Source organism: Antechinus flavipes, chromosome 4 (genome assembly GCF_016432865.1).
Source record: "Antechinus flavipes isolate AdamAnt ecotype Samford, QLD, Australia chromosome 4, AdamAnt_v2, whole genome shotgun sequence".
Taxonomy (NCBI): domain Eukaryota; kingdom Metazoa; phylum Chordata; class Mammalia; order Dasyuromorphia; family Dasyuridae; genus Antechinus; species Antechinus flavipes.
Window position 1 is genome coordinate 401,851,318 of NC_067401.1, and position 13,470 is coordinate 401,864,787.

Below are 13,470 nucleotides of genomic sequence, written 5' to 3' on the forward strand. Positions count from 1 at the left end.
TGCATAGATTCAAACAGGTTCAAAATAGTTTTCACATCAGCTTTAAAAAAGTGGTACATTTTAACATAATGGGAATATACGTTCTAAAGGATTCTGGTATGCATTCACAATCATTAAAATTGCCTTAAACATAGTATATTCTTGAGAGCATAAAGCAGTTTAAAAGCCCTTATATAACAACTGACAACAGACTGTCTCAAAAATAGTTACATTTAACATTTGAAATAGATTCCTTAAAGATGATACCTGTTCAAGAAAATTCAGGGAAGAGCAATGACAGTGAACTTACTTTTTCAAAGGGGCTATCACTCAATGGGAATCTCAACATAAAAGTAAAGAACATTCCTTGCCTAAAGCAATACATTTCATGATTAGAATTCATCTAATAATGAACTAAATGGCATGAGATCTTAATTCTTTAACTGCTTCCTGTCAGGTGATAAAGTACTCAGCTCATCAATAAATATACTCTGGGTTAATACTCTTTAATATTTAAATTTTCTTTAAACAATATAGTTTTATTGAACACTTACTATGCATCATCTCTGTGCTAAGTGCTAGGAAAATAAAAATAATAAAAAAGGACCTTTTCTACATGCTAATTTTATACTTTATGGTCCTAAAATACCTGGCTTGCTATAATATGCATTTAAGGAAAAAGTCAAAATATGGTATAATTGCTATTTCTTATACATTATAGAACTTTTACTGTTTTATAAATGTTAAGTACTGTAGAGGTAACATCATGTTGTGTGCTAGTTTTAGAGCTAGTAAGATTTTAGTACTGAGCCTATCTCTGTCACTTATTAGTTATGTGATCTTGGAAAAGTTCTATTATTTAACCTCAATGTGCTCCAGGAAACTCTAGGAATTACTTACTAAATTATAATCTTAAATTACAGGGCTATGCTTTAGACCTGGATTATTGAAAGGAATGTTTTATAGGGGTGAAATATTATACCTTATTCATATTTGCATATGTATGTTATTGTTATATAAACTTAAGCTATATAAACATTTCTATATTTTCATTTAAGACAAATTTAATTGCTTTACTTCTTTATTTTATCACTTATATTTTCCATCTTTCTTCCCTCTCCTACTGGAGTCATCCTTTATAACTAAGAATGAGAAAAAGAAAGATTAAATAAAACTAACCAAATGCACATTCCAAAATTCTGACATTATATATAGTAATCCAGACCTTCATTCCCATTTTTTCTGTAAATAAGAGAGCAAATTGCCTCCTCATACCTCTTATTGGGAACCAAGCATAGCTCTTTGATCAAATATGGTCATTTCATAGGATTATCTTTTAATTATTTTGGTGTTCTGTTTGGTAGTATTCAATTTTTATTGTACTAATCACTACGAACATTGCTTTCCTGATTCAATCTCCTCCACTTTGCATTGGTTCATATAGCTATTTCAATAGTTTTGTGTATGCTTCATATTCATTGATTCTTATATCAAAATAACATCGCATTTCAACGATGTACAATAATTCATTTCACCATCTGATGCATCAAAAGCTTTGCTTTTTATCTCCTTGAGGCATTCACATCTTTGGTATTTATGTAAAAGTGTATGAATATTTTTGATATTCTCTCCACAGAATTCCACATTGCTTTCTAGAATGATTGGAGCAATGCACCTCTTTGCCAATACTATATTCATGTACCCATTAACTATTCCCATCATTTGTCATCTTTACCAAATTGCAGAGTAAAGTAAAACCTGAAGATATTTTGATTTTCATTTTCCTAATTATTAGTGTTCTGAATCATTCTTCTGTAAAGTTGTTAATGCTTACAACTCTTCTTTTGAAAACTATTTGTTCAAATAATTTGGTCGTTTATTTATTGTAAAATACCTTTTGAAAGTAGATAGATAGATACCCACATAGACACTTTTGACATACATATATTTTTCCTGTCAATTGTCTATATCTGCTAGATAATAATCACTTATCAGAGATGGTCAACACAATTTTCTCCTAGATAACTTTTTTCTTCTTATTCTAATTAATTTTGTACATGCAAAGAATTTTTTCATTTGTATGAAAATCAAATGAGACATTTTTTCTTCTGAATTTTTCCATCCTTTGGTTAAAAATGTATCCAATACATATAACTGAGAAAGCTCTATGTCTCTCCTTTTTATGGCATAATCTTTACAATATATATGTCACCTCTGTATGTGCAAGAATGTCTGTGGCAGCCCTCTTTGTAGTGGCCAGAAACTGGAAACTGAGTGGATGCCCATCAATTGGAGAATGGCTGAATAAATTGTGGTATATGAATATTATGGAATATTATTGTTCTGTAAGAAATGACCAACAGGATGATTTCAGAAAGGCCTGGAGAGACTTAAATGAACTGGTGCTGAGTGAAATGAGCAGGACCAGGAGATCATTATATACTTCAACAACAATACTATATGATGATTAATTCTGATGGACATGGCCCTCTCCAGCAATGAGATGAACCAAATCTGTTCCAACAGAGCAGTAATGAATTGAACCAATTACACCCAGCGAAAGAACTCTGGGAGATGACTATGAACCACTACATAGAATTCCCAATCCCTTTATCTTTGTCTGCCTGCATTTTTGATTTCCTTCCCAGGCTAATTGTACACTATTTCAAAGTCTGATTCTTTTTGTACGCAAAATAACTGTTTGGACATGTATACTTATATTGTATTTAATTTATACTTTAACATATTTAACATGTATTGGTCAACCTGCCATCTGGGGGAAGGGGTGGGGGGAAGGAAGGGAAAAATTGGAACAAAAAGTTTGCCAATTGTCAATGCTGTAAAATTACCCATGCATATAACTTGTAAATTAAAAGCCATAAAAATTTTATATATATATATATATATATATATATATATATATATATATATATATATATATATGTCACCTGTCCATTTTTATTTCATAATGGTATTTGGCATAAAGTTTAGATCTAAAACTAATTTGTACTGGAATGATTTCTAGTTTTTGAGGAATTCTTGCAAAATTAACAATTCAGTGAAAAAACAAAAAAATGACAATTAGAACATGAAGAACACAAATGTTATCATTCTTTTTCATGATTTCATATCATATTGTGAACACCTTTCTTTTTTAATTCATGTTGTTAACATGAATAAAAGGTAATAAAAGGTTCGAGCAGAACCTACTATGCTTCAGGTGAAGTCATAAAAGCAGGGGTAGCCATCCTGATCTCAGATCAAGCAAAAGAAAAATTGATCTAATTAAAAGAGATAAGGAAGGGCACTATATCTTGCTAAAGGGTAGCATAGATAATGGAGCAATATCAACTTTAAACATATATGCACCAAGTAGTGTAGCATCTAAATTCTTAAAAGAGAAATTAAGAGAGCTGCAAGAAGAAACAGACAGTAAAACTATAATAGTGGGAGATCTCAACCTTGCACTCTCAGAATTAGATAAATAAAACCACAAAATAAATAAGAAAGAAGTCAAAGAGGTAAATAGAATACTAGAAAAGTCAGATATAGTAGACTTTGGAGAAAATGGAGACATAGAGGATTACACTTTCTTCTCAACAGTTCATGGAACCTATACAAAAATTGACCATATATTAGAACATAAAACCCTCAAACTCAAATGCAGTAAGGCAGAAATAATAAATGCATCCTTTTCAGACCACGATGCAATGAAAATTACATTCAATAAAAAGGGGAAAATAGACCCAAAAATAATTGGAAACTAAATAATCTCATACTAAAGAATGATTGGGTAAAACAGCTAATCATAGACATAATTAATAACGTTACCCAAGAAAATGACAATAATGAGATGTCATAACAAAATGTGTGGGATGCAGCCAAAGCAGGAATAATGGGAAATTTTATATCTCTAGAGGTCTACTTGCATAAAATAAAATTAAGAAAGTCAATGAATTGGGCTTGCAACTAAAAATGCTAGAAAAGTAACAAATTAAAAACTTCCAGTCCAACACTAAACATGAAATTCTAAAAACAAAAGGAGAGATTAATAAAATTGAAAGTAAAAAAAAAAAACTATTGAATTAATTAATAAAACTAAGAATTGGTTGTTTGAAAAAACCAACAAAATAGATAAATACTTAGTAAATCTGATTTAAAAAAGGAAAGAGGAAAATCAAATTGTTAGTGTTAAAAATGAAAAGGAAGAACTTGCCACTAATGAAGAGGAAATTAGAACAATAATTAGGAATTACTTTGCCCAGCTTTATGCCAATAAATTTGATAACTTAAATGAAATGGAAGAATACCTTCCCTTAGTACCTGATTTTGTTTTTCTTTAGACCACGACTTTTCCTTAGAACCTACTTCAGACCAGCTTAGAAGAGGCATTCTTGTTGCATCATGAATGCCTCAATATTCTGACTCATGAGAGCCTCAATTACATATCAGATGGACAGTTCTGATGCTTAACGACTTCTTGATGATTCTGCAAGAGTCTGGTCATCCGCTTGTGGACGTCTCTAAGCAACATTAATATATAGTCCCCTTGATAAAGAATTTTGACCGATAATGATAGATGTGGTCAATTATAGGGTCCTTCTGAGACCACATTAGTTGTACCTAACTGTACCAAAAGGGAATTATTTCCTCTGAACTGCTAGTTGGAATAGGAGTTAGAGTTCTGGGCTTGAAATTTGTAAAACCTCATTTTACATCCTGTCTTTTCCTCTACTATGAAATGGGGATAATAATAGGGTTCTTGTGAGAATTAGATGAGATAACCTATGTAACAGACTCTGCAAACTTTAAAGTATTATACAATTTTTACCTATCATCACCATCACAACTTTTATCTAGAGGGAAAACAATTAGGTAAGAAGGGAAGTAGGTGGAGAAGGCCATGTGTCCAGCTCAGTGGAGGTTAGAATAGTTGTGGCAATATAGAGAGATATCAAAATAGGGGAAAGGAAGTGGTGGCTACCATAGAACACAGTCTAATTCTAGTGCACATCAAGCCACGAGAACAGAATTTAGAGCTCACCCATTTTGAAATTATGGTAGGTTGCAAGCCCAGGATAATAGTGAAGGGATTCTGAAGTTTCAATAAGGAATCATTCTATCACAAAGAAATATAAGCCCACTCAGAAATGTAAGGTGAGACACAGGAATAACAGATATCACAAAAAGGAATAGCTACCTTACTAAGGAAAAAACATGTTCTTTTTGGAGGAAGCACAAATTATGTAAGTGTGACTGCCCCAGGGCAAAGTTTCATTAACCACACATTACTTAAGGCTCTGATTCTCAAAAATAAAAAATAAAAATACATTCTCATGTGTATATATATATATTATATATATATATATATACACACATACATACACATACATACATATGTGTATACATACATATACATACACACACATACATACATATATATAATTCAATGCATAATAATTAGCCGCTTTCTAAGAACTAAATTCACAATGAATTAGTTAACTAAACAAAAAAAGTTAAAATACTTCTTCACAAATCTACACTTTCCCCAAAACTATGCATACAGAAATTTAGAGGTCACAGGTTTAATTTTATGGAAAATAAAGGTAGACAATCTATTATTCATAATCAAAAAATTTGTGAAAAGAATCATTTTCAAAAATAACCTGTGCATATCTAATATTACTAATTAGTAAATGCAAAAATGTAACATTAATATTTGTAAATAATAATTTTTATTTAAGCTTATTTTTAATAAAATGTTTATTTTCTTTTCAAAGTAAAAAAATGAATCGCAAAATTTTGTATTTACCAATTTCCTCTTGAGAGACAAAAAAGATTTTTTCATTTTTTTTGTAAAAACAGAATAATTTTAAAGTTAATTTTTCTGCTTTTTCTGTCTTTGTCTCTGTCTGTCTCTGTCTCTGTCTGTCTGTCTGTCTGTCTCTCTCTCTCCCTCTCTCTCTTTCTCTCTCTCTCACACACACACACATACACACACAAGTGGATTATCTGAAATTACCTATTTAGGGGATCAGAGAATAATTCTTAGGTTTTTTTTTTTAATTCTCCTTAAATTAAATTAATACAGTGAAAATCAGTAGTCTCCCATCCAAATGTCCTTTTCCTTACATTGTGAGGGGAATGACAGTAGGAGTCTATTAAACTCATTTCATCTATTTATCTGCATTGGGGAAAAAGACAAGGGAAACTTGTTCCTGACCTTGTACGCATGCACACAGAGGTATAATTTTATCCTCTTGGTTTATTATAATTTTTTTTTTATTCACTGTCCTCATGGACATATAAGTAGTTCCAAAGGATGGTGAATAAGTACATAAGAGATGTAATTGTGCAAGAAATAAAATCATAATACCAAAAAATTTATGATGCCTTTTTTGCATTATGATTAGTTAAACAAATCCCTAGTCACTCATCTAACTGGTTTTGAAAGACATACTGAGAAACAGCAACTCAGGATCAACAACAGTTAAATGATGAGATAGTCCTCAGCAGCATGGGGGTGAAAATGAAATTCAAATAGATAATATCATTTCCTCATAAACAGAAAAGAATCCAGAGAATTATTTCAGTTGAAATTCTGATTTCAGTAACTAGGTCTCTTAGATAAAAACATTATAATCATGACTTTAGTGAAGTCATTAAAACTTTCTGGAACCAGTTTCCAATGTATTACCTTTTATCAAAATAACAAATTAGTCTCCTTTGCTTTCTATCAAGAAGCTGTGTGACACCTCAGTTCCCAGGTTCCTAGACAATTAAACCCAGAATAAGGCTTAATTTCTTTATCTGTTATTATGAAGATTATATTTTCCTAGGACCCTTACAGATCAAGAATGCCATAGGTCTTCTGAGGAACACAAGACAAGGTACAGGGATAAGCTGTCACAAGAAAGAATCTCTCATTTCCTTTCTAGAGAAAAAATGTGTTCCTCTTGAAGGAAGTACAAGGAAGGAAGGACTTATGAGCACTTAATAAATTTTTCATGCCTTGAAAAGAGTTCTAAATCTAGGGTCAGAAATAACTAAGTTTTTCCTCAGGCACCCTGAGGACCCTATGAACATGAGCAAATAATTCCTTTAGCCTCTATGAACCTCAGTTTTCTCATCTTTAAAATGAGAATAATAACATCAGTTATACCACCCATATAGGAATGCTCTAAATATTAAGTGAGATAATGTATATAAAATGTTTTGGTAGCTTTAAAAAGTTGTTTTGTGGGAGTGATTAAATTAAATTCTACTTAATTGCTACATGTTAGTGTTGTTGAGTTTTTTTTTTTTTTTTTTTTTTTTTATGTCTGACATCTTTGATCCTATTTGGAGTTTTCTTTGCAGAGATCCTGGAATAGTTTACCATTCCTTCTCCAGTTCATTTTCAACACGAGAAAACTCAGGCATAGAGGGTTAAAGTGACTTGCTCAGGACCACACAGTTAATAAGTGCATAAGTGTCTCAAGCCAGATTTGAGCTCACCTGAGAAGACCCAAGGGCCAGTACCCTATCTATTGTGCAAACTAGATGCCCTATGTTTTAATGTTATCTACTCTTTTTTTTTTTTTCTTTCTAAGGCAATGGGGGTTAAGTGACTTGCCCAGGGTCACACAACTATTAAGTGTTAAGTGTCTGATGCCAGATTTGAACTCAGGTCCTCCTGACTTCAGGGAGTGCTCTATCTATTGCACGATCTAGCTGCCCCAATGTTATGTATTATCTTGAATAATGATCACTTTTATTGTTATAATATGATAGAGAAGATGGATGTTATTTTGAAGGAACACTGGAACAAATCCATTTTTCAGTTTATTTTAAATAAGCTAAATCTACTGAAGAAAAATTTTAAAATATATCATTTGATTGGTAAATCAGTTAAATATGGCAGAACTTATCTTAAATTACATATGAAAAATTCCTTAGCAAAATGTTTGAAGGCATTTATTATTCAGTCAGAAGACCTACTTTTTGCTTTAACTTGTGTAAAAACACTGAGCTTCTCTACAATTTACTTTCTTTTCTCATATATGTGTATATTAAAGGGATTAAAACATTGTATTTTTTGTTTATACTGAATTACTTTCTAAATTCATTATTTAAAAGCAATGTATTACATTGCTTGTAAATACATACAAAGAATATACATTAAAATGCACAATTCTGATTTTGATATCACTTTAAAGATTATCAAGTTCTTCTCAAAAATGATGTAGTTAGTTCAGGGATTAGTGCCAGTCCTATATTTTACAGACACATAAACAGAGGCTCAACAAAGTTAAGCTATTTATTTGAACCTTCTTATGAACCACTGTTCTCCTCACTCCCAAACTTGAGATCTTGACCTCTAGAAAAGAGAAAAAACAGTTCCAGAAAAATAAACACACCTTTTATATGTCAGGGACTATGCCAAACCTTAGCAATCTGGTCTTATCAGTGAAAGAAATCAGCCAGGGCTATAAAACTCAATAGAATCAATAGGAGTGCACTGGTGAATTGACTTATCCTGAGCTAGACTACTGCAAGGGCTAGTCACGTTAGAAGAGCAACTGTGTAAATTTATTGATGATGGCTTCAAGCCTATCACAGAAATTGGCACAACCTAGTGTGTGTTTTGGACCTTCTTTAGACTATTACTTAGCAAGATTGGTCAATAAATGGGTACCCTGTCTTTTGTTCTCTGGATAATAAAGAACACTAGTGAGACTGTTTATAACCAGTTGGGTATAACAGTATGGAACGGGGATTTTGCCCAAATTGATCATATTGTTTAAAAGTTCAGCCAAGAACAAGATTTAGTATCACACTGGTCTAATTTAGTTTGTGTCTGGGAGTAAGACTTTCAGTTTCTCTAGGTGCCAACTGCTTAGAAATTGTACCTAAAGGGCCTAGCATTCTCTACAATCCTTTGCAGAGTTGTCTGGCTTGAGACTTGGTGATGAGGAAGTATTGTAACATAGAGGTAGTTTGAAGATAGGCTAAAAGTGAAGATTTAGGGTTTTTTATAGTTCTGTCAACCAAAGATTGGATTTTCAGGAGGAGAGGATCTTGTTTAGGCTTATAGGCTCATAATATAGGTAATTTCTTGCATGGAAACTGTTTAGAGAGATCACTTGCAGCTTATAGTGTTAATGTTGCTTTGGGTAATGAAAGGCTCAGTGATTTGTAACGTTATGTGAGTTTGAGTTTGAACTTGAACTCAGATCTTTTCACATTCAAGGATAAATTCTAGCCCCTACATCATACTGACTCTCAAAGAACTCATACAGAAGTCAAATTTCAAGATTACAAAATAATTTATGGAATTTTTTTTCAGAAATATGTAACATTTTTGTTGAACAAAGTTCATAGTTAATAATTGAGATGAAATTGATACAATATGAATAACAAACTTAAAATCTATGCTGAGGGATAAAAAGAAAGAAAGGAAGAAAGAAGGAAAGAAAGGGAAAAAAGGAAGGAAGGAAGGAAGGAAGGACAGGAGGAAGGAAGAAAGGCAGGAAGGAAAGAAAGGAGGAAAGGTGGGTTGAAGGCAAGCAAAGAAAGGAGGGAAAGATAAAGGGAACAAGAACAGAAGGAAGGATAGAAGAAAAAAAGGATGATTTGAAAGGATAAAGGAATGAGGAAATGAAGGAGAGAAAGAAGTAAACAGGAAGGGAAGAAGAGAAGAAATGAAAAAAAGAAAGAAGGAATAATGAAAGGAGGAAAGGAAGAAGGATAAAAGGAAAATAAAAGAAAAAAGAATATAAGAAAGAGAAGGAAAAAGAGGAGAGAGAGATGATGAAAGGAGAGAAAAGAGTAGTTGAAATCAGAATTTCGAAACCTTAAAATCACACAACACAGTCTTTTGGGTCAATGGAACATGTTGTTTTTATGATTAAACTTATATGAAAAGGGCACTAAGTCTAAATTGTGGGAATCCAAATTCTTTGAAAGTCTGAGTTTCAATGTACAGATCAAGTTAGCATGGTATATGATTAAAAATACTCTGGTGATGTTATTTTCATGAAGAGCTATGACAATTCAAATACAAACTTTTCTTCCAACAAGATTAGATGTAGCTTCCATTAAACAATTTAATCAACTAAACACAGAAAAGAAGATCAAAGAATATTTCTTTGCCAACTGCAATGTCACTGCTCTGAAACACAGAACTATCTATTATTTTGTAGTCCGGTGGAATGACTCTCCACTAGAGTGCTTCATTCATCTTTAGAGATTTCCTGCTTAATAAGAATCTCTATTGAGAAAGCAAAGCTGTCATTTAGCTGACTTAAGGCATACTAACGACCAGGACAAGCAGGATTCAAAAACCTGAAGTAAATGAAGTTTGTTTTCTGTACCAGATTAATTCCCTTACTTTTATCTGACTCCTCCTCCCAAAACATTTAATGTCTTCATATTCTCTTCCCCTTCCTGTTTTTAATTCATGCATTTGGAGAGGATCACATAAACATTCATTTATGTTTGCTATGAATGACATTAAAAAAAGAAAAAATATAACAACTTAAAGAGTTCTTCATTCTGGGAACACTTATATTTTAGGAAAACCTTAAACTATAATAGCAAAGATTCAGATAATTAAATTAAGCAAATATTTATTGTTCTTGTTGTTCAATCAGTTCTCTTCATTACCCTTTTGTTCTTTTTTTGTGTGTTTGTTCACTTTGGCAAAATTACTGGAGTAATTTGCCATTTTCTTCTTTAGTTTATTTTTCAAATAAGGAAACTGAGGCACGTAGGGTTAAGTGATTTGTCCAGGATCACACAACTAGTAAGTGTCTGAACCCTATTTGAATTTAGGAAGCCTGACTCCAGGCTTTCCTTTCTCTCCTATGACATTCACCTGCATCAGCAAATATTTAGAGTGTTTATGAATGCAAGAGTCTGTCCTAAGTAGTGACATTCAAAGCACTGATTGTAATCAGAAGATCTGGGCTGAAGTCTCACTTCTGCTGTGTCTCAACACCGGGCAAGTATATTAAGTTCCCTGGGAGTCAGTTTTCTAGTTGTTAAAATGAGGATATCAATTGAATGCATGAGGTCTGCAGTCTCTTTGAATTCTCCATCTATGACAACACAATTCATACAGATCAGTAAACTGAAATTGTAAGAGGAACAGAGCAGTAACAATTGGGAGCCTCAGGGACATTTTTCCAAGAGAAAGTGGTTCTCGAGTTAAATTTTAAAGATATAGTTCTTGAAAAAATAGAGTTGAGGAGGGAATCCACTCTAAGCAAGACAAAGAGCTTGTGTGAATGCATAGAGGAAGCAGATAGAATGTGAAATTTAAGAGGAAGCAGATAGAATGTGAAATTTAAGGAAAAGCCTATAGTCTCATTTAGTTAGACTATGCATGTATGAAAGGGAATAAGATGAAATAATTATTAAAGGATAGATTGTAAAAAAAGCTGGAAAAGTCCTCTAGTGCTTATTTTTTTTTTTAAGTTTTATAAACATTTAGAAAAGGCTTTGTTCATCCAAAAGATCCCACATGGTTTCTCTTTATTTAAAATATTATTTTTCAACATTTAATTTTATTATAGTTTGATTTCTATTTCTTCTCTCTCCTTTCTTCCCCTCCCCAAGATAGCAATTAATCTAATATAGGTTAGACATATAGAATTATATTAAATATATTTCCACATTAGTCATGTTTTGAAAAGTATCAGAACAAAAGGAAAATACCATGAGAAAGAAAGAAAAAAACAGCAAAAAAGTGAAAATAGTATGCTTCAATCTGTATTCAGACTCCATAGTTCTTTCTCTAGATGTCCTGTATAGTTTTGCTTCCAATCAACATCTCCTTCAGATAGCCCTCCTCTTTTATACCTCCTCTCCCATTTCTTATTCCTTTCCCCTTCTACTTCTGTTCTCACTTTTATTTATTGGGTCTCTTACAAAAAAAAAAAAAAAAAAAATTGACTGTTCCTTGACCAGTTCTAGTTTATAAAGAATCATTTCCATCTTTAAAACTCTGGATCTCCTATTCTAGTTGATTGACTTTCTTTTATTATCATTTTGCTTTTCCCCTCAATCTCTCTCATTTATTTGATTTTAAAAGTTTTATGACCCTGAGTAAATCATTTGTTCCTATTTGCCTCATCTGTAAAATGAGTTAGAAAAGGAAATAAATTATTCCAACATCTTTTTCTTTTCTTTTTTATTATAGCTTTTTATTTACAAAACATATGCATGTTTTTTTCAACACTGACCCTTGCAAAACCTTGTGTTCTAACTTTTCCCTTCGTTCCCCTCACCCCCTTCTCGAGATGGCAGGTAGTCCAATACATGTTAAATATGTTAATGAATATCCAACATTTTTTTCTAAGAAAAACCCAAATGGGATCACAGTAAGTCAGAAATGACTGGGACAACTTGGTAACAACAACTATACAAAATGGATGTAAAATCAATAAAGAAAGATACTTGGTGTGGGGAACTGTAAGGTTCTTGTTTGGTTTTCTGGAGGCAGCCTTCTTTTCAGTGGATTAATCATCACAAGAATAGCCAGGTGTTAAAATCCAAAGTCCAATTTTTTTATTATCTCCTTGCCTTCTTGAGAGCCTTTCAGATCAGCCTTAGTCTCAGTTGGGGGAGGGGGGTGCCGGAGAACAGGCCATTCACCACAAGGCTGATGAAGATGGAATGAATCTTTCTCCTTGTCTCTGAGAGCTTGAGCTCCCGCCTCCAGTCCTCTTGTCTTCTCTGGCTCTGACTCTGGCTACTTTTGTCTGAGCTTATATGCTCTCTTATAATTACATTATCATAGGTGTGAATCTTGTAGAATTATTAAGTACTAAGTACATGTACTGAACTAGAAAACTATTAAGCACTATGCTAAACTAGATAACCATTGTCTTATCAATTCCTCTGAGTTAACTAACACCTTGTAAGAATCCTTGTTTCAAATTCAAAGTTCTGGCCCATAACAGGAAACTGTTAGCTAAGTGAACAGGAAAAACTTCATGTAGAAGTGGAATCTTGAAGGAAATCTGGAATTCCCATAAGCAGCTGTAAGGAGAAAATATATTACAGGGATGGGGAACAATCAGTGCAAATGCACAGAGGGAAGAGATGGAGCATTCTATGATGTGCAACAGTAACTTGACCTATATACCTACTTGATGCTATTTGTAGAGGAGAGTATAAAGACACTGGAATGGTAGGAAGTAACAAGAGTAAATAAAGAACATTAAAAGTAATACCATATATATATATATACTATATATATACATATATATATAATAAAACATATATATATATGTTTTATTTTATATATCTATGTCTATATCACATTTATCTGTCAGTTTGTCTACCTACCTATCTACCTACCTATTTCTCTATCTGTCTGTCTATCTATCTATGTATCTATGTATCTTATCTATCTATCTACCTACCTTCCTACCTATCTACACACCTATCTACCTACCTACTTATTTATCTACCTGTCTATCTATCCATCTATCTACTTATCTG